The sequence below is a fragment of the Magallana gigas genome, chromosome 9 (assembly GCF_963853765.1).
Source record: "Magallana gigas chromosome 9, xbMagGiga1.1, whole genome shotgun sequence".
In the NCBI taxonomy this organism is placed as follows: Eukaryota; Metazoa; Mollusca; class Bivalvia; order Ostreida; family Ostreidae; genus Magallana; species Magallana gigas.
In genome coordinates this window covers 21,716,748-21,736,359 of record NC_088861.1, presented here as the reverse complement: position 1 = coordinate 21,736,359, position 19,612 = coordinate 21,716,748, and the positions used below count along the sequence as shown (strand labels likewise).

Below are 19,612 nucleotides of genomic sequence, written 5' to 3'. Positions count from 1 at the left end.
TGTTTGAAAATTTTGGCTAAAATAAACAAAATACTCATTTAACAGGAAGATGATGTTCGATTGGTACAAAAATATATCCCACGATATGGCATGCCTTAACAAACACTGTGTAAAAATTTCAAGCATCTCCAATAAATAGCTGCTGAGAAATCTTTGACGAAAATTTGAATGAAAATGTTGGCAAAAAATAAACAAAGTCATTATTTAACAGGAAGTTGACGTCCGATTGATACAAAAATATATCCCACAATATGGCATGCCAAAACAAATAGTGTGTTAAAATTTCAAGCATCTGCGATAAATAGGTGCGGAGAAATCTTTGACGAAAATTTGTTCGAAAATTTTGGCTAAAAATAAACAAAGTTGTCATTTAACAGGAAGTTGATATCTGATTGGCACAGAAATATATCAAACGATATGGCATGCCTATACAAATATTGTGTAAAAATTTCAAGCATCTGCAATAAATAGTTGCTGAAAAATCTTTGACGAAAATTTGTTCGAAAATTTTGGTTAAAAAATAAGCAAAGTCATTATTTAACAGGAAGTTGACGTCCGATTGATACAAAAATATATATATCCCACAATATGGCATGCCTAAACAAATAGTGTGTTAAAATTTCAAGCATCTGCGATAAATAGTTGCTGAGAAATCTTTGACGAAAATTTGAATGAAAATGTTGGCAAAAAATAAACAAAGTCATTATTTAACAGGAAGTTGACGTCCGATTGATACAAAAATATATCCCACAATATGGCATGCCAAAACAAATAGTGTGTTAAAATTTCAAGCATCTGCGATAAATAGGTGCGGAGAAATCTTTGACGAAAATTTGTTCGAAAATTTTGGCTAAAAATAAACAAAGTTGTCATTTAACAGGAAGTTGATATCTGATTGGCACAGAAATATATCAAACGATAAGGCATGCCTATACAAATATTGTGTAAAAATTTCAAGCATCTGCAATAAATAGTTGCTGAAAAATCTTTGACGAAAATTTGTTCGAAAATTTTGGTTAAAAAATAAGCAAAGTCATTATTTAACAGGAAGTTGACGTCCGATTGATACAAAAATATATATATCCCACAATATGGCATGCCTAAACAAATAGTGTGTTAAAATTTCAAGCATCTGCGATAAATAGTTGCTGAGAATTCTTTGACGGAAATTTGTTTGAAAATTTTGGCAAAAAATAAACAAAGTCGTCATTTAACAGGAAGTTGACGTCTGATTGGTACAAAAATACATCCCACGATTTAACATGCCTATACAAATACTGTGTAAAAATTTCAAACATCTGTGATAAACAGTTGCTGAGAATTCTTTGACGGAAATTTGTTTGAAAAGTTTTGCTAAAAATAAACAAAGTCGTCATATAACAGGAAGTTGATGTCTGATTGGTACAAAAATATATCCCACGATATGGCATGCCTATACAAATACTGTGTAAAAATTTCAAGCATCTCCGATAAACAGTTGCTGAGAATTCTTTGACGAAAATTTGTTTGAAAATTTTGGTTAAAAAATAAGCAAAGTCGTCATATAACAGGAAGTTGACGTCCGATTGGTACAAAAATATATCCCACGATATGGCATGCCTTACCAAACACTGTGTTAAAATTTCAAGCATCTGCGATAAATAGTTGCTGAGATAAATGCGACAGAAATTTTTGTTACGGACGGACAGACAGACGGACAGACAGACAGACGGACGGACAGACAGACACACAAGGGTAAAACAGTATACCCCCTCTCCTTCGGAGCGGGGGTATAAAAATATTACAAGCCCCTAACAATTCAAATAACTGTTCTTTTTTAAACAAAGAAAATATGTATTAGGACAGAATTGGCTTCAAGCAGATAATTATGTAAACAACACGAGTGTATTGTCATTTCATAATTAACATTTGAGAATCTTTCCATTCAAGTATATGTAATACATAAACACGCGATTTTCATGGAATTTGAAACGTTACATGAGGAAACACATGTACTCGTACAAACACAATCAATTTCCCTTTAATCTGCAATATATAGAATACACGAAAGTTTTAAAGATTTTTTTTTTCAAAATAAAGTGATCAGAATTAGGAATGATCACTCATGGTATATGTAACCCGATATAAATTTACTTTTTATAGCAAAGGACATTTGAATAATTGTTATCAAAAATTATTATAATCAAAACAATGAATGTAACTCATTTAGTGTACAATATGTAGATAAAAAAAAATAAGTGAATAACTTTCATTTGTCAAACAGACATATTATTTGCGAAAAAATCTTAATTTGTCAACTCCAAGGCAAGCATGTAGCAACGGGGAAGTGGTGAGAGTTCGGGGTCACCCTTCACATCATTTTGTTAAAATGAACATACATGATAAAATAATTGACTATGCCCCCCCCCCCTTCCCGGATTAGGAATTTGATTGCGAAAATGTTGGAACTGTGGAAAATGTTGCTTTATTCTACCGGTCTTAAGAAAAGGCTTCACAACATCCCAATATCCCTAAAAACGTGATCTTATAGCTTTAGGATGGTCTTAGGACAAGGTAGGTGATGTCTTAAAGTTAGGACAAAGTTATGGCGGTTCCTAAATTTAGGAGAGCTTCGAGAAACAGACTTAAGACTAAGACGTATCCTAAGACGTACTTAGGACAAGCCATAGTCCTAAGATAGCTTCGTGAACATGCCTGCAGGTCTAATATGTTCTGCCCTAGATTTTTGAATAAATTTTTTTTCATGAATTTCTACTTATATAAATGTTATTTTAAGATAAAAAAATAAGACATTCACCACACCGTTTGTTCAAGTGGTAATCTCAAAGTTTGTTAATTTTTAACATAGGACCCTATGGAATTTTGCTTGAAACGTATCAAGTTTGCATATATATATATATATATATATATATATATATATATATATATATAGCGTAAACTGCTCCAAACCATTTTATATCGTATAAAACAAATGAATATTGAATTTATTCCATAAATAAAGAACATTTCTTATCTCAATGAACGTCTGCTGTACATGTAATCAAACAATTTTGAGTGTATCACACGGCACTTGAATGAAATGCTGTTGTACGGTGTGATAACTCTACCACGTGCCACCTGTGCTTCGGATGCAAGCAAACTGTCAACATAATATTGGCATATAACTGATAAAAATAGTGAATAACACTTCGTTGGGATTAGTGTTTTACAATTTATTAAACCAGAATTCTAAGCTAGTTCATTTGAAATCAAAAAGTAGCATCCATTACAAAATGAATCCCTGCCATTCAGTCAACGGATATGTGAATAATTCAGCAATCTTTCCAAACCTTTCAGTTAACATGTTGTCATCCTATGCACATGGAAGCTTACATGTTAAACACTTTGAATGAATAAGTGTTTCAACAAAATAATTTAGTAGTGTTAATAAACTTGGCCTTTTACTTGTTTACCACTTCACAATAACATGTTGTCATTCATCGCTTATTCACGTCTTCTTGAAGAGATTAGGAAATCGCCCCGGCAATGTCACATGTAAAGAAAGTGAGCGCACAAGATAGTAAGTTTGCAGGAATCCTCGACACGAATCAATTGGGATTTAAATGTCTATAACTTCGAAAGGCTATGTACAGGTTTCAACAAAAATATATTAAATTGAGAGTCGAAGTTCATGGCTATTCCGGTTATTAAAAAACTCACAAGCTTTCAAAAAATGGCAATGAGAGTTAAACCGATAACTAGTTGGAAATGTTAATGCAAACATATTTTAATGAGGTTATATTGTGTATATCCTAAAAAACTAGTAATAAGAAAAGAAAATAATGTTCATACAACAGATCTAGAAATCAATAACAACAAATTTAAATATACCGGAATATTATAATTCAACATCATGGTATAATAACAAACATTTAAAACAAAAAAGTTTAATTTTAAAAAAAAAGACCACCAGTTGGATTTGAACCCAAAACACTGAATGTTTGTATTCACTGATCCAGGACGAAACCACTGAGCCATGCGAGACTTGTCAATATATGCTCTATAAAGTACTGTTTCAAACAACATTGTCATATAAATGGACTTTGTTTTTTATCCTTCAAAAAATAATTTGAAAAAGTACAAAATTAGTCATCTCTGGGTCATCTCTCCATCTTTTTTTTTCAAAGCGATATTTTCAATGTTGAAATATGTTATCTTTACACGTTTCAAATTTGTGGAGAGAAGACCCAGAGACATCAAAATCATTTAAAAACAGCTGTAAATAAGTAGGATTTTGCATGAATTGCATCGTGTTGCTATATTTAGACCTATATTATGATAAAACCTTTTGCATTTCAAATATTTTCCCACTCATTCCACATCCAACAGGAAGCAAATATCGGTTATAATTCGAAAAATATTCAAAATTAATTGATGACATTTTTACTCTCCTTGTGCGCCCAGATTCCTGCCGAATGTACATCTTAAGCCCCCACTTTCTTTCTAATGTATCGATAAGGATTTAAATGCATTCTTCAGTAGGTCTTGAACTACATATTACATCAATTGTCGATGGAAATAATATTTTATAGGATCGCAACTTTATTATGTAGATCAATTGAATAAAAAAGCTTTGCATTTTAAGCTGACGTTAAGAGTACCCACGTTCTTCACCAACGAACACATATCATGATTAAATAAACTGTTCACAATCGTTTTCATCATCAAAGTACTATAGAATAATATTACACACGCAAATATTAGCCATTTTAATTCTATCTTGTTTTAACACTTTATTTCATCATTCGTCATTAAAGCGTTCTGGTTCTTTTATTTCATTATATCCCGTTAAAGTTTATTTAGCATGGTATCATTCGTGCAAAATACTATATGAATTGTTCATGAGAACTATTGAAAAAGTGATATTGCACGAAAATTGGCCATCGACAACTTTGATGACTCTGCAGAAAATGAAAAGTGCATTAAAATTGTATCCACAAACTAATTGATTATTATCGATTTCATGCATAACACCTTTGCTTGATGATTCTTGAAACACAAATGATATGACAGGTTGTTTGTTGTCTTTAAAAAATATGCCTCAAAGCACAAATAGAAGAGTGCTTTTGCTTAGATCTTTCATACTCAAAGTTTAACATTATTGAATCTTATACAATATATATTAAAAAGCTTAAAATCGGAAACAACTTTGATGATATAAGGGACGTTTACTTGATTAAAGAAAATAACAAAATAGAAACGTTTTTCTCTGAACGAGGAATGTACATTTCTGCTACATAGAATTTTAAAATTTCAAAACGGTGATACATCGATATTAAAACTTTCTAATAGAAAGTCAAACTAACCATTCTTTAAATTTGAGTTATTCTTTTCTCTTTCGAAACAGGTGTTTTACTGAAGTAAAATGGAGATTGCGCATTCTTTAAATAACAAAAAATAAAATTTAGGCACGTTGCCTCAAGGGCATTATGAATCATTAACAATGCCACAGAATGAAACATATAAGGTTTGTGATGGATATATATACATGTATTTCTACAACTATTCATGAGTGCGTTAACGTTTGACTGCTTTAATATTACTTTTTTCAAAAAGAGACGGTAACACCTATTTCACAAATGAATATTTATAAATGTAAGCCAATTCCTTGCAATTATTTTTTGAAAGGGTAAAGCATTCTGTCAGTTACATCAATCGAAATCACAATTGAAACAACATGCATCAGTTAAATAACTTAAAGTATGCATGCACAAAATACATGACGTCCATAATTAATATTAATAAAAATGTAGTACCCAATCAGAACTGAGCTTCATTTTCCAATAAATGTCAAGTATTCATTGCAAAATAAGGTATACTTAAGCATAGCTTCAATTCGATCTGAGATGCTGCATATGTATGGTAATTATGTGTATGTTTCATTCATGGGTTTTCTTCTGTTCAGTTACTCCAAGTCGGATTTTACAATAATAATTCACCAGAAAAAGAAAAATAGCATGGCACCATTCATAGTTTACCTTATGTTTATGACCATCAGCCAGACATGTGTGGTAGCCATGTCATCTAAGACGTACGAGGCTAGGCTTGAGTTATTCAACAGGGTGTCGATATACGAACCGTTAGAACACAAACATTCGGGTTCTGTTCTTGGATGCAGCGTGTTATGTGGAATTGGATGCAACTGCTTCAACTTTAACGTACAAACTGGCACGTGTCTTTTATATAATTCATGCAACCCCTTGCATTTGACAGTCTCTGCATCTGGGTGGTGTTTCTTCACTGACCCCTCTCTTGAACCGATTGGTGAGTATGTGTTGTTACCTTATGTATAGAAATTTGCAAAGAAATACATTCTTTTATTAAAACAAAGTGCAATTTATCAAATGACACATAATATTATAAGCCTGCATTGAATGATATTTTTTTTAAAATCTATTTGATTGTTACAACTTATTACGGGCCGCCAGGAGGCGGTCCGTTATTTGATACACATTTAAATATTGTAACTGCGTTTCTGCTGGATAGGTTTTTTTTAATGAATTAATATTATGCTCTTTTTCATCAATTAAAAGTAAATTTGCACGTAGAAATATGTTTTATGCCTTTTAAAAGATACAACATATTTTTTTGTTTTACTCGTAAATGAAAATTTTGTCATAGACTGTCGTGTTAGACGCGTGTTATCAAGACTATAATATATTCGGAAAATTTTGGAGTTGTTCATTGTATCGGTATACGGGACATACTAAAGACCTGAAATACTGAGTAACATGAAATTTAATATAATGGTGTATTTGAATTTCTATGTGCCGCGTCAAATAAAATAACTTTGTGTGTGAATTTATTATATTGACATGTACTTTGTGGTAGAATATTATCATAAAATGACATCCATATCAATAATTTACGCAAAAATATGAAAGAACTGAAAGTTTGAATAGACCTGAAAATTCGAGCTAACCTGATTTATTTTTAATTCTTTTGAAATGACCATGATTATTTTCATAAACTGTAGTGTTGATAAAATTCATAATTCCATTTAGGAAAAAAATTATCCGGCTTATTTTTTACCTTTAAAGTTGAACAGATTTATTCCAGAATGCTTGACTATATTACTCGTAGCCCGAACCCAAGCAAAAACGTAAAAACACTACACTCCTCCCTTTTTACTCAAAAGAGGAGAGAAAAAATGGACAAAATATAAAGGTAAAAAAAATATATATAAAAATTTGAACAAAGACCACAATTCCACCAAAAAATTAAGATGGTTTGAAAGAAATAATTTCCAAGAGAATAATAATGAATTGAACTTTGTATTAAAATATTGTACAAATCAATGTGTTCTCCATTACTTGATTTATACTAAAGCAATGCTCATTCAACTACCGTTAGAAATGCTTACAGTAACGAAGTCTATTCTTAATAATAATAGTAAAATGTTAAACTTCAAAACGTGTTGCTGAAAATATAGTATTAAAATCAAAATCTACCATTAAAATAAGTACAACTAACTCGTTATTTTCTTCTTCGTTCTGTGTTTTTATGTAAACAACCAATGATGATTCAAACAACAATTACATGTTTATTTTTGCGGCCCGTTTAACGCTTGCGACAATCTTATATAAATAGTGCAACAAGACATTCAGTATAACAAAATAAAGAGTGCCTGTTTGGGAGGATAACAGTTGAAATTGACATCCCGAGAAACCATTGTCAACCGACGCGAAGCTTTTATATAGGAATAACGTGAATTCCACAGCGAACCGTACGCGCATAATTTTCGCGCATGTAACAATTTGTAATGTTACCCGTTGCTAAGTGCGTTGCTAACGCTGAGGGTAATAGAACAGATTATGAACTGCTTCTTAACCAATCAGATTTCAGTATTTAACATGAAAGTATAACAAGATTTCTTGTTATCATTTAAATCTACATTCAGTTCATAACCATCTGGATTTATTACATGCAAAACCAAACTACCGGTATATTTTGTTTGAACATTTCATCTCAATATTAAAAATAAAATCTTTAAAAATCCGAAGAAAAAAGTAATCCTTGCATACGGATAGCTAATTCATATTTCAGTGTATTGGTGACGCTAGAACACCCTTCTTCTTGTTTAAAACAATTCTTATCATTGTGTTTAAATGTTTAAACTAGTGTAACGAAAAATACACACTTAACCAAGTCTTTATATCTCCTCAAAGCTTTTCCTTTGAATAGTCCCGAAGGTTTAGGAAGATTAACTCTACCATTAATAGTTAACACACGTCTCAAATTTTCTTAATTAGTGTTAAGTGGTCAGCGGTTTACTGCAAGTAAGACTTTTAAATCTTTAAAAGAAGGTCATTTAGACCAATTTGTTTTAAATACTTTTTGTGAATAGTATTTGTTGTTTTTGGTTTTTTTTTAAACTTATGGGCGTGTAATTAAAACCAGTTTTAAATTATGTCTCTTTAGACACAACTGTGTCAAGACGGACCGAGACTAATGTAGAGAGGTGAAAATTACACAGGGTGAAATAACCCTGTAAATAGGGGTTGTATGGTATAGCCAAAAAACTGGCAGACAGATTACACAATTTTTAATTTTGAATAAAGTTCGTGCATTTGTCAATTAGGCATACGTATTAATGAATGAAGTATAACTTTGTAAGTTTCAAAGTTATCGAATGTACAGATGTAATAAATGTAGAGATGTGAAGAAAAGGCAAATCTTAATCACTTCCATAAATACTTAAATAAAAATATATTAATAAAGATTGCGCCATAAAGTCATTTCTATTTTCAACTTAAATGTAAACTAATTCAAAATTGATGCCTTTTATAAGTATGCCTGTCAGTGCTACAATTCTAAGAGGTTCCCTGTACCAAACATGTAACAAATTAGTCTTACTTCTGTACTCCCTTTATTTCATTATTTTTCTATAATATTTACATTTTTAACTGTCTTTGTCTGTGATAACATTAGGAATCAATTTTGAACCCTAAAACCCAATAACTTCATAAACCATGAGTGACACAAAATGGGCGTGTCTTATAGCATAACCGAAAAACGGTATAGACTGTGCCGCGTAATAATACATAGCATGTGATACATAAAGAAATAGTGGTTTTAAAATAGTGTTGTGTTAAAGTGTACACATTGGAAATGATATACATTTAAATATAAGTAATCATTATTTGAATATTATGAGGTGATAATTTCGGTCGAAGCGTGGTCAAATCTATCATAGAGCCCTTCGGGTTTTATTGGATTTGACCACGCCCCGACCGAAATTATCACCTCATAATACTCAGAGATTGATTTCTTATTCCTTAAATAATTTTATTAACATGTATATGATAATATAAAAAAAAAATTCAAAAAAAGAAAAGAAAAGAAAAAAAGGGAAAAACAACGACAAAAACCTTTCTAATACTTATATATTTCATCAATTTACAGAGAACGAGAAAATGGGTTTCGTCGTTTTGTTTATGGGCAAGTTAGCAAATGCTACGAAGAATGTTTTTATTGCGTCAAAGAAAGGTGCAATCATGAATATAACAACATCCGATCGCCTTGACGATAACATTAAACGGCAGATAGACAGAACGGCAAGTGTAGCGTCAAGTCGACATATGATTTTCCCACCTGAAATTGAACTGGCCAGGTTTAAGAAAGAAATGAAGTCGGTATTTATAGAAACATTTGGAGATGCTTATGTGGTAAGTCTGGATAATAAAATATGGTCTGTTGGAAGCATAGGACTTTTACCACTACATAAACTGTCTACCTATTATGTGGTTATATCGACAGAGCCTTCGAACTCGCGGAGCAGTCAGTTTGCTTTAGCTGCAATGAAAAACAACACAGCTGTTTCAATAACGTTTAAGATGAAACGGAAACTTCCTCTATATATTGATAGTAGTTCATTTTTGAATGGCGATGTATACAATTTAACACTTAATCAATGTGAAACATATCAAATTTCCCATGGAACGGATTTGACTGGAACCGTTATTGAATCGTCTTCACCTATTGCAGTATTTTCTGGAAATGATTGCAGTAGGCTTGAAAATATAGGCTATTGTGATCCTCTAATCGAGCAGATTATTCCGACAACAAAACTAGATGACACGTACATAGTGCCTCCGAATTCAAATGATCGAAACACTAAAGTTATCATAACAGCGGTAAATCAGAGCAACATTTCCTATACAGTTGATCAAACAACTCAGACTATTACATTAAACAAACTGGATTCCTTTGAGGTTATCATTTCAAGCAGACAAACGTGTGTGATTGAATCAAACACAACAATTATCGTTACAAGTTTTGGCCTTTCATCTCAAGTATCTAGTATGGGCGATCCTTCTATGACAAATGTACCAGGACTACATCAGTATATTGATTACTACAAAACAATCGTTCCATTTGGGTTCAATTATAGTTATGTGACCGTGATTATGAAACAATCTTTTAAAGATTCAATCCGTATTAACAACACGGCAATAAACGCAAGCAATGTTGTTTTTGAAGAAAATGTATCAGCCATGAAATTAGCATACAATGTGAGGTCAGTGCAAGTAGAGGCAGGGGAGGTTACCGTATTTACGGTAGGCGGGGAGAAGTTTGGACTCATGTTTTCGGGAGTTAAGGCTTGGGCTGCCTATGGTTTCTCAGCTTTTAATCTGTGAAACCGTATAAGAAGAAATGAAACATTTTTGTATAGGGAATGTAATTTATTTTTTATTTATTATTAATTATGTATGCACCAATGACACATTGATTAACAATTGGTTGGTTTGAATGAAATTGATTGCTAATAAAACAGATTTGGCTTAGACAGCTATAAGTCTTTAACACCTATCGCTTTTTTTATTTTTATTTTTATTTTTTTTTTTAGAAATGATTGTCTTAAGCTTTAAAATATGGGCTACTGTGATCCTTTTTTGAACAATAAATCCCGACAACAAAATTAATTGGCACGTGCATAGTAACTAGTTCAAACGACCGAAACACAAAGGGTTTTGTTATTCCATAGCGATATAGAAGAAAGCGATACTTGTACACAGTAGATGAAATGTTTCAAACGGTTACATTAAAGAAACTAGATTCTTTTGATATTATAATTTCTAACACTCAAACGTGTGTAGTTATCCTTACAAGTTTTGGTCTTTCATCGCAAATATTTGACATGTGCGATTCTGGTTTGACAATTGCACCGTGGTTTGATCAGCATATAAAATACATGTACTACAAAACAGTTGTACCCTACAGGTGCAGTTATAATTATGTAGCCCTGATGATAAAATATCTCTAAGGGACTCGATCCGAATCAACGCCACAGTGATAAATGGAAGCAACTAATGTACATATGTGAGATGAAGAACTGTATATACCGGTACTATGTTTTATAAATATTTTACATAGTTTTAAAAAATCTAAATAAAAAATGAGGTTCTTCCCGGGATTGAACCCTGGGCGCTGGATCTATTGACAACTGTCTTATCCGGTAGACCACGGACATTCCTGTCCTAAGGTGTGTTTTTCATTACATCATAATACTATTAGTTAATCTATAGGAAAAAGGTTTGAACATTTATATGAATTAGAATTATTTTGATAATTATAATGTAAGATACTTTTCATATAGTGAACTAATATTTATAATTTTTTCTTAAAAGTAATTTTATAAAAAAATTTGATTTTGTTAGATTTTCAATTATCATAGAGATTATAAATTTCGCACAATAGCCATTTTGTGTGTGACCATTGCTGAAACCAGTTGAGAAAACTTTTGTAAGTAAAATATTTGTACTGCTACTATATTGTATTGAAAAGTAATTTTTTTTTTTCAGTAATTACAACAATGTAATCAATGTATCACTGATAAAAGTATATATATATGTTGAAATTATTAAGAAAATTTACAAAGTTTCAAGGTTTCATAATGAATTGTACTCATGATTTGATTACGGACGAATGTTTAAAAAGGGTACAGTGATATTGATTTTACATGTATTTTTATACAATTATAAACATGCATATTTTGCATACTTACATGTCGAAATGGTTTGTTTCAGATATTATCTACCAGTACATGTAATTGTATATACAGTATCAGAACATCTGTTCCTTTCACTCTTATTAGGGTAGGTACTTGTGTACTTGAGAAAGTATTGATTATGGCATTCACATATTGTCAGAGTATATTTTTAATCTGCAACGTTTAAAAAATTCAATATTATAAAATATAAGATAAAGGTTGTAATTAAAGTAGAAAAACAAAATATTGTAATTGAACATATGTACATGTATATGCGTCATTATAGTAATTGAATTAATTCAGATGCATTATGATTGTAAAGTTTTATTATGTTTTGTACATGTAGGAGCGGCACCATAAATATAGATATTAAACGAAAGTCAAACTACCAAACTCGTTTGTTACACATATATTTGAAGAAAATAATTATATTAGTCGTGAACTTAGCATACGACAACATTTTGTTGATACAAGTGGAAGAAGGATAATTCACTGTAGCTATGGTAAACAAGGGACATTTTGGAGTCGATATTTTCTTAAGTTGAAGCTTGGGTTGGGTATGGTTTCTCTTGATGCAGTCTGTAAGGACGGGGTCAATATGGGGTCAACTCAATAGTGTAATTCTGACAAATGAAAAAAAGTAACTTTTGCAATTAAAATGACAGAAACTTTACAAATGCGATAGGATAGATAACGATGATAAGCTTATTTAAATATTAAAAGAAGATGATACATTATGCTGTCAAAGGGAGATCAAATTTAGAAAGTGAAAGTAAAACTTATGTATGCTTGCATCTCATTATATTGCGTTATTGCTACTACATGTATTATGCTTACCTATATTGGTCAACATCATAATGATAATCCAATTAAAGCACAATAATGAATTCCTTTAGCTGATCTTAACTAACCCTTTTCTGCATATGGAAAACACATACATGTATGTATACATGTGAAACCATCTAATCGAAGAGCTGGGTAAAACTAGTACCCGCTAATGGGACCTGCAGACCTGTGTTGTGTACGTAACTTCAGACAAAGATCAGTTATTTGTAACATGCATGTATTTTTATGACCTATTCTTGAAAACCCCTTGCACTATTTTATTAGGTAAATAACAGCCTTACAAGGTGGTGCAGGACACCTGCATATTGTGATGTATACTTCCTATTGAGATAAACAATAAAGTATAAATATTAATCAAATATTTACCCCTAAAATCAAGTTACCTAACATTGAAGCGCCGTGGGTTAGAGCATTTTTAATTAAACTGGAACAAAACAGTGTAATTTTGGGGCAAACACTTGGTGCGGGTATTACTGTCTAATGACAGCATCTAGTTTTATATGTTTTTAAACATCACTGGTACTTGAAGATACTAATTTGTTTTTAGTTTTTCTCAATTTTAAAGCTTCGCTAATTAATAGTCAACGAAAATTTCTCAAAACATTCCGGAAAACATCTGGATTTTTTTGGATTTTACAACCTTGCAGTGTGCATTACATTCACCAGCTGTTCACGCTAAATCACGGTAGCTTCTTTAGCATGACTGTTTAGTTTATGTTTCCACAATATCACATATGCACTGAAAGTAGGAAGATAATTCTAACACAGTGCATTTACCATGAAAAAGCAAGAACTATAGGTTTTGGGGAACGAATTTTAACACGTCAGGTAAACAAGAGAAAATTTCTCGAACACTTTATGACATTACACATAAACTTGATATTGCTGATGTTTATCATTTCAAAAGGTTAAATTGTGTTAAAGATGTTTTAACCACTTGTGGTTATATCAATTGTTGAAGAAATTAATCTCCTGAAAGTATATTGCATTTAAATAAAAATGTGAAGAAATGCTATACAAATCTATTTATTGGTGGTGAATAGAAAATTCAAATACATATAATTCACCTAAATGTTTAAATTGTAGAGTTTATAAGACTGAATTCGGCCTTGAGAAGTATTTTTATGTATTACCAGCTGATGTCATGTATACATTTTGCAAATTTAGATGTGGTAGTCATAAACTGCCGATTAAAACTGGTAGATCTTTTAGCATAGAGAGAAGTGAAGGATTTGTGATTTGTGTAATTCAGGAGAGCTAGGTGATGGATTCCATTATCTGTTGAATTGTTATTACTTCAAACAAGAAAGATCTGAATTATTACCAACTGATATATGCAAAAATAGAAATATCATTGATTATGCTGATCTCATGAATAGTCATGATAAATATACTCTTATTGGATTAAGTAAACACAGTAAAATTATTATGTCAGTTTATAAACAATAAATACAACAATATATGATGGTATATATTATCTTCCTACATCTGTAAACTCATGTTTAAATGTTTGTTCTTACATTCCTACTATGTATGTTCTATATGTTTAAAATTTGGTTTATATTTGTACTTTTATGCCTTATGTAAGGCCTTGAGTGAATAAAAGTTTCAAAGAAAAATCCCGAGAGTTTGAAGCGAGTGAAAAATGTTATTGAAAAAATGTTGATTTCTACCATTATAAGGATATGATTAAATATTTAGATGAAAGGTATTTACAGTCTCAAAAATGATTAATTTGACTGTTATTTTCAATGCAACTTCTCCATATTCGTTTCGGAGCGATTCTGCAATTTTCTGCTACATTAAGGGTACTTGGGGGGCATTCTAACTTTGGCGAGGGGCCTGTCCCGAGACACAGTTAGATTTTTCTAACTAAGGAGAGTGAAGTGAAATTAATAGCAATATTGTAGGCTTAAAGCTTTGTTATGTGTGCGTTGCCACATAGGTTATTTCAAATCCACTAAAAATCACAAAACTTGTGTGCTATAATTCTTTGAAAACTGTACAAAGAATGTATGGTGTATCAAAGCATTTGGTAATGTGAAGATGGGATAAATAAGTAAAATTAATGTAAGTAGTCGTTTTCATGTGTGTATTTCAAAACTGACAATGTAGTGAGAATCGTGTGTCTAACTGGTGGGTCACGTGGTCTGATGTAGTGGAGTTCAGGGGAAAACCAAAATTTTTAATATAATGAATTTACGAATTATCAGTCCCCTAGGCTAATAAGAGTAGACACACTTTTATAAATTTGCTCAATTTTTTTCTTCACGACCCTTCGAAAATAGTGTAGTGACTTTCTGGTGAAAAATCAAGTGTGGTGAGTTTCATGTATTTACAAGTGGGTGGGTGGGTGTGCGTGCGTGCGTGCTTGCGTGCGTGCGTGTTTTAAAAATTTATAGGAACTTTAAGGAATACATTAATTCAAAAATACGCTAATTCGGTCAAATTTATTTTTACCAATTATCATACACTTAAAATATAATATTTTTACAGTATTAAATACACATGTAGGTAGTAACTTGCAAAATCATGTCTAATACAAGGGCTTCAGAACAGGGGCAGCAACTGCCGCCCTAATAACTTTGCAACTTAAAAAATATAAATAATTAAGACTGAAATTTATAACGGCAATCTGTGTTAATTGGAGCGGCGTTGATAACGGCGACCTGTGTTTATTGGAGCGGCGTTGATAACGGCGACCTGTGTTTATTGGAGCGGCGTTGATAACGGCGACCTGTGTTTAATAGAGCATCAAAGTGTAATCTCTGTAATTTACACAAGCAAAATATATATATCCCTTCGTTCAACCATTAAAATTAAGAAAAAAAATACAGTCGGGAATACTTTAACTTTAGTTAAATGGCCAATTGGAAGGACATGACTTTTTTGGCTATTGATCACAAATCAGATTGGGCAGATGCGGAGAGAAAAGTTTTTTGGATTCATAGACTGAAGTCATTCCGCCCTGACGGCATGAAAAAATTAAATAACTTCACCAAAATGAACATCAACTAAAGCATCCTGATTTTTTTTAGTCTAAATAGCTTCACTATATCACCTTTTGGCTCTACGTACTAACTATCGTTCACTTTAACTAATTAAACTTGTTAACCCGTTCCTTAATTGGTTCAATTTACAGAGATTCTTTATGGGTTTTTTTAATTTGGATATTTCTATTTTTTTTAAATTTTATCCATTTTCATTCTTTAATTTTACTCCTATAGGTTTATGTTCTTTTATGAATATTTATTTGTTTATTTACTGAGTCTGTCTCCCCTACGGACCTTCATTACGGTTTATCCAATAAGTAAAACTCAACAGCAACACCCAATCAGCTAGTTTATTCGTTCGCGTTATCTTTCAGCACTCCCATAAAGACCGTGCGTCGGACGTAGGTTTTATTTCCTGGGTATAAACCTACAAAGCTTGTCTGTCAGTCCCTCTGTCTTTGCAAAATCCGTGTCCGGTCTATATCTATCTTATTGAGAAATATTTGTAGTTCATATTTCACACATGGCTTATGATCTGAGGATGTGTCATGGCCTTTGCCAGGTCATTCGAGAAAAGTCAAGGTCACTGGCAGAAAATTTGTAATTTTTTGTCCTGTCCATATTTTTCTTATGGATTAACATTAAAAGTTCCTACTTCACACAAAGATTGCATATGACCTGAGAGTGTGTCATGACTTCCACCCAAGGTCATTTGGGTAAGGTGAAGGTCACTGACAGGAAAAGTGCAAGATTTGTGTTTGGTCTATATCTTTGCATGTAGAAACATTAAATTTCACACAAAGATTGTTTATTACCTAAAGGAGTGTAATAACCTTGATCTTAGGTCATTTTGACAAGTTTAAGGTCATTGTTTAAAAATGTTGAGTTCTTTTCTGTGTCAGTATTGTATTAATGGAAATGATTAAAATGTAAATTTGACCCAAAGTTTGCTTGTGTCAGGTCACATAAAATTACTTGTAAGATTATCATTCCCACAGCCCCTCCAGAACATGGCACACCCCTATGTATTTTATCTTTCTTTTTTTTGAAATTGTGTGGAAATTTTTTTTCGAAAATTAATCGGGCTCGGTATACCAAAAATTCAAAACATTTAATGGACACAGACCACAATTATTTTTCCCTCTTATTCCTTTATACAAAAATAAATCATATTAAAAATTCCACCGGCTCAAATGAGTTCAAATACAGCATACCTATAGAATGACACTAGTCCAACAACATATCCAAACTACAGGAAAATCAATCGAGAGGGGACTGAGATATGGCCCCTAAAATAACCCCTACCATGAAAAATTCACTTTCACTTTGGAATTTGTGTAAACATTGGCCTCTTTACACCCTTTCTATTGCGCCTGTAAAGATAATTTTTCTAAATTTTTTCCTGCCTGTATTTTTTTTCAAACCTTCTTCTTTCCATCCATGCCATAAAAGGAACCAAATTCGACCATTTGGTACCCCTAGGAATTTTTGAAATAATACATACATTTTAAGAATGGAACTACTTGCGTGGTCAATGAGCACGGGGTAAAAATAGTGGTATGTGACCTAATGGCTGCTTGACAGGTGGATTATCGTTTGATTCCAGTCATGTATTTTATCATAACGATGCAAATGTCTTCATGCATTAACAGTTAAGATGAAATAAAATAGAATTTGAAGAATAGAAATTGGTTTGTATACTCATATTAGCTTTAACATTTTTTTTAAATGGAGTAGTTGTCATTAATAGAACATGGTCGGTTAAATAGATAGCATCCATCATTTTTTATAATATAAAAATACATGAGTTATGATTTTTTTCTGAGCGAGGGAGGGGGAGTATCATTTGTGAGCTTACTCACAGTAACTCTAGTTATAATTGGATTTTAAAGCTGCTTGGTCCGATTTTTTTGTAATTACATTATCAAATTTTTTCCCATACAAATCATTTATCTTAGAAAGTTATGGGCTTTCTCCTATTTACACCAGCAGAATCAGTCTCCTTTCAAAGTTAGAAATATTCAAAGTAAATAAAAATAATTTCTCTTTGGGCAAACGAAAAAACAAACCAAAATGCATCACGGGAATGTTTACAAAAGGAAACCGCTTGGTTTCGTCCCCCGAATGATTGGGGTTATTCAACCCGCATGCTATGCATCGATGGTAAAGATAGCAGACTTTCGAAATATTAACGAACAAAACGTACACATGTTTATTTGTAATTTGTCTGATCATTTCGACCTTTATTTAAAGCGATGTCAAAGTCGTAATACAACCATATCCGTCTCGTCGTCAGGGGTGAAATTTAACATGAGGCGAAATAACGCGGTACCTTTTAATGTCGTTTGTTTTGTTAGCAAATTTTGTACGTATTTTCACACTTTTATCCCATATGTATTGGACGGGTAAAACTTCTGCAATGTCTAATATTATACATATACTAAGCATAGCCATCGTTTAAAAGCGTGCATAAAATTTTATATAAAATCGGACCAAGCAGCTTTAATTTAATGCTACTTTTGTAGATGTTTTTTCTCCCTCCCCTCCATATATAGTGTTTACTTCTTTGCCCTGGAGAATGGACGGATTGTCCCAAAAATTTTACAATATGACTTTATAACCCTAATTTATTAATTCATGGGGGAATGTTAATTCGTGGATAAGAGGTACCAACGAGTCCCACGAAAATTAAGCCACCACGAAATCTAATGATTCCACAGTATATGCAAAATAATAATCATTGTGCATATGGCTCCCAGAAATATTCACTGTTGTTGTTTGAATCTGTACCCAGGGTCCCCCACATGTACTGGGTTGAGGTACAGGCAAATCGCGTTCACTTAATTTTATTTCATTCTTTAGTTTCTGTTTCTTTAATTTTAAAATGTCTTCTTTCAACTGGAGGATTGTCATCTTCTTACTATGTTCTATTTCTGCCATTTCCAGGAGCCTATTCTTGAGTTGGTCTTGACGTCCTGGACCAGCAGCTTTTCGTTTGGTACCAGAAACTCTGGATGCTGTTTGCGGCTGTTTAGCAGACTCTTCTGACATTCTCGGCGCTTCCTCCTGAGTTGTGTTGGTGGTTAATATCTGTAAACAGAAGCATTAATTGTCATTATTATGTCTAAATAAATGGTATTATGATATTGATATATGGTTTTGTCAAATTTAAAAAAATAAAGCATGCACACCGTAAATTACCTATCAAACGTAGGCAAATAATAATACTGTAAAATCGTTAAATTCTATTTTAACATATTTAAAACACTTTTATTTTAATAGCATTGACGAAAATATTGAGATTGCGTTATTACCTACATGCACGTTTAAAATAAAAGAAAGTTACAATGTATGCAAAGAAATTTGAATTAAAATCTTTGACGCAAAAATATTGCAAAATTTACATTGTCATCTGAATCTTCATCGTCATCATCTGGTTCATCCCCATGGAGACCTACATCATCGTCGTACTGATTTTCCAAGCTGTAAATTTACTGCGGAAGCATTTCCGAAATTATGCTGGCAATTTTATCCAAGCTTTTCCCAGCTGGTCCTCCACCTGTCTTCTTCTTCTCTCTCCTCTCCTTAGCAACAGCAGACTTTGTTCAGGCTTTAAGATTTTTCCATAAAGATTTCAACTGGGTTATGGTTCTCTTATTAACGCCGTGTCTTGAAATAAATTCTCGATATTTGTCCATTCTGCGTCCTTCTTACTTACCATTCAGCCATCATTCTGCTTGTT

At 32.2% G+C, this 19,612-nt stretch overlaps 1 long non-coding RNA gene across 1 annotated transcript; it reads left to right on the top strand.

Moving 5' to 3' along the window:
• The first annotated feature begins 12,068 nt into the window (after positions 1–12,068).
• LOC117690849 (uncharacterized) lies at positions 12,069–19,022 on the top strand. Its single transcript, XR_004602736.2, has 2 exons — positions 12,069–12,137; positions 18,817–19,022. It is a non-coding gene; the product is annotated as an uncharacterized lncRNA (long non-coding RNA).
• The last annotated feature ends 590 nt before the right edge of the window (positions 19,023–19,612 follow it).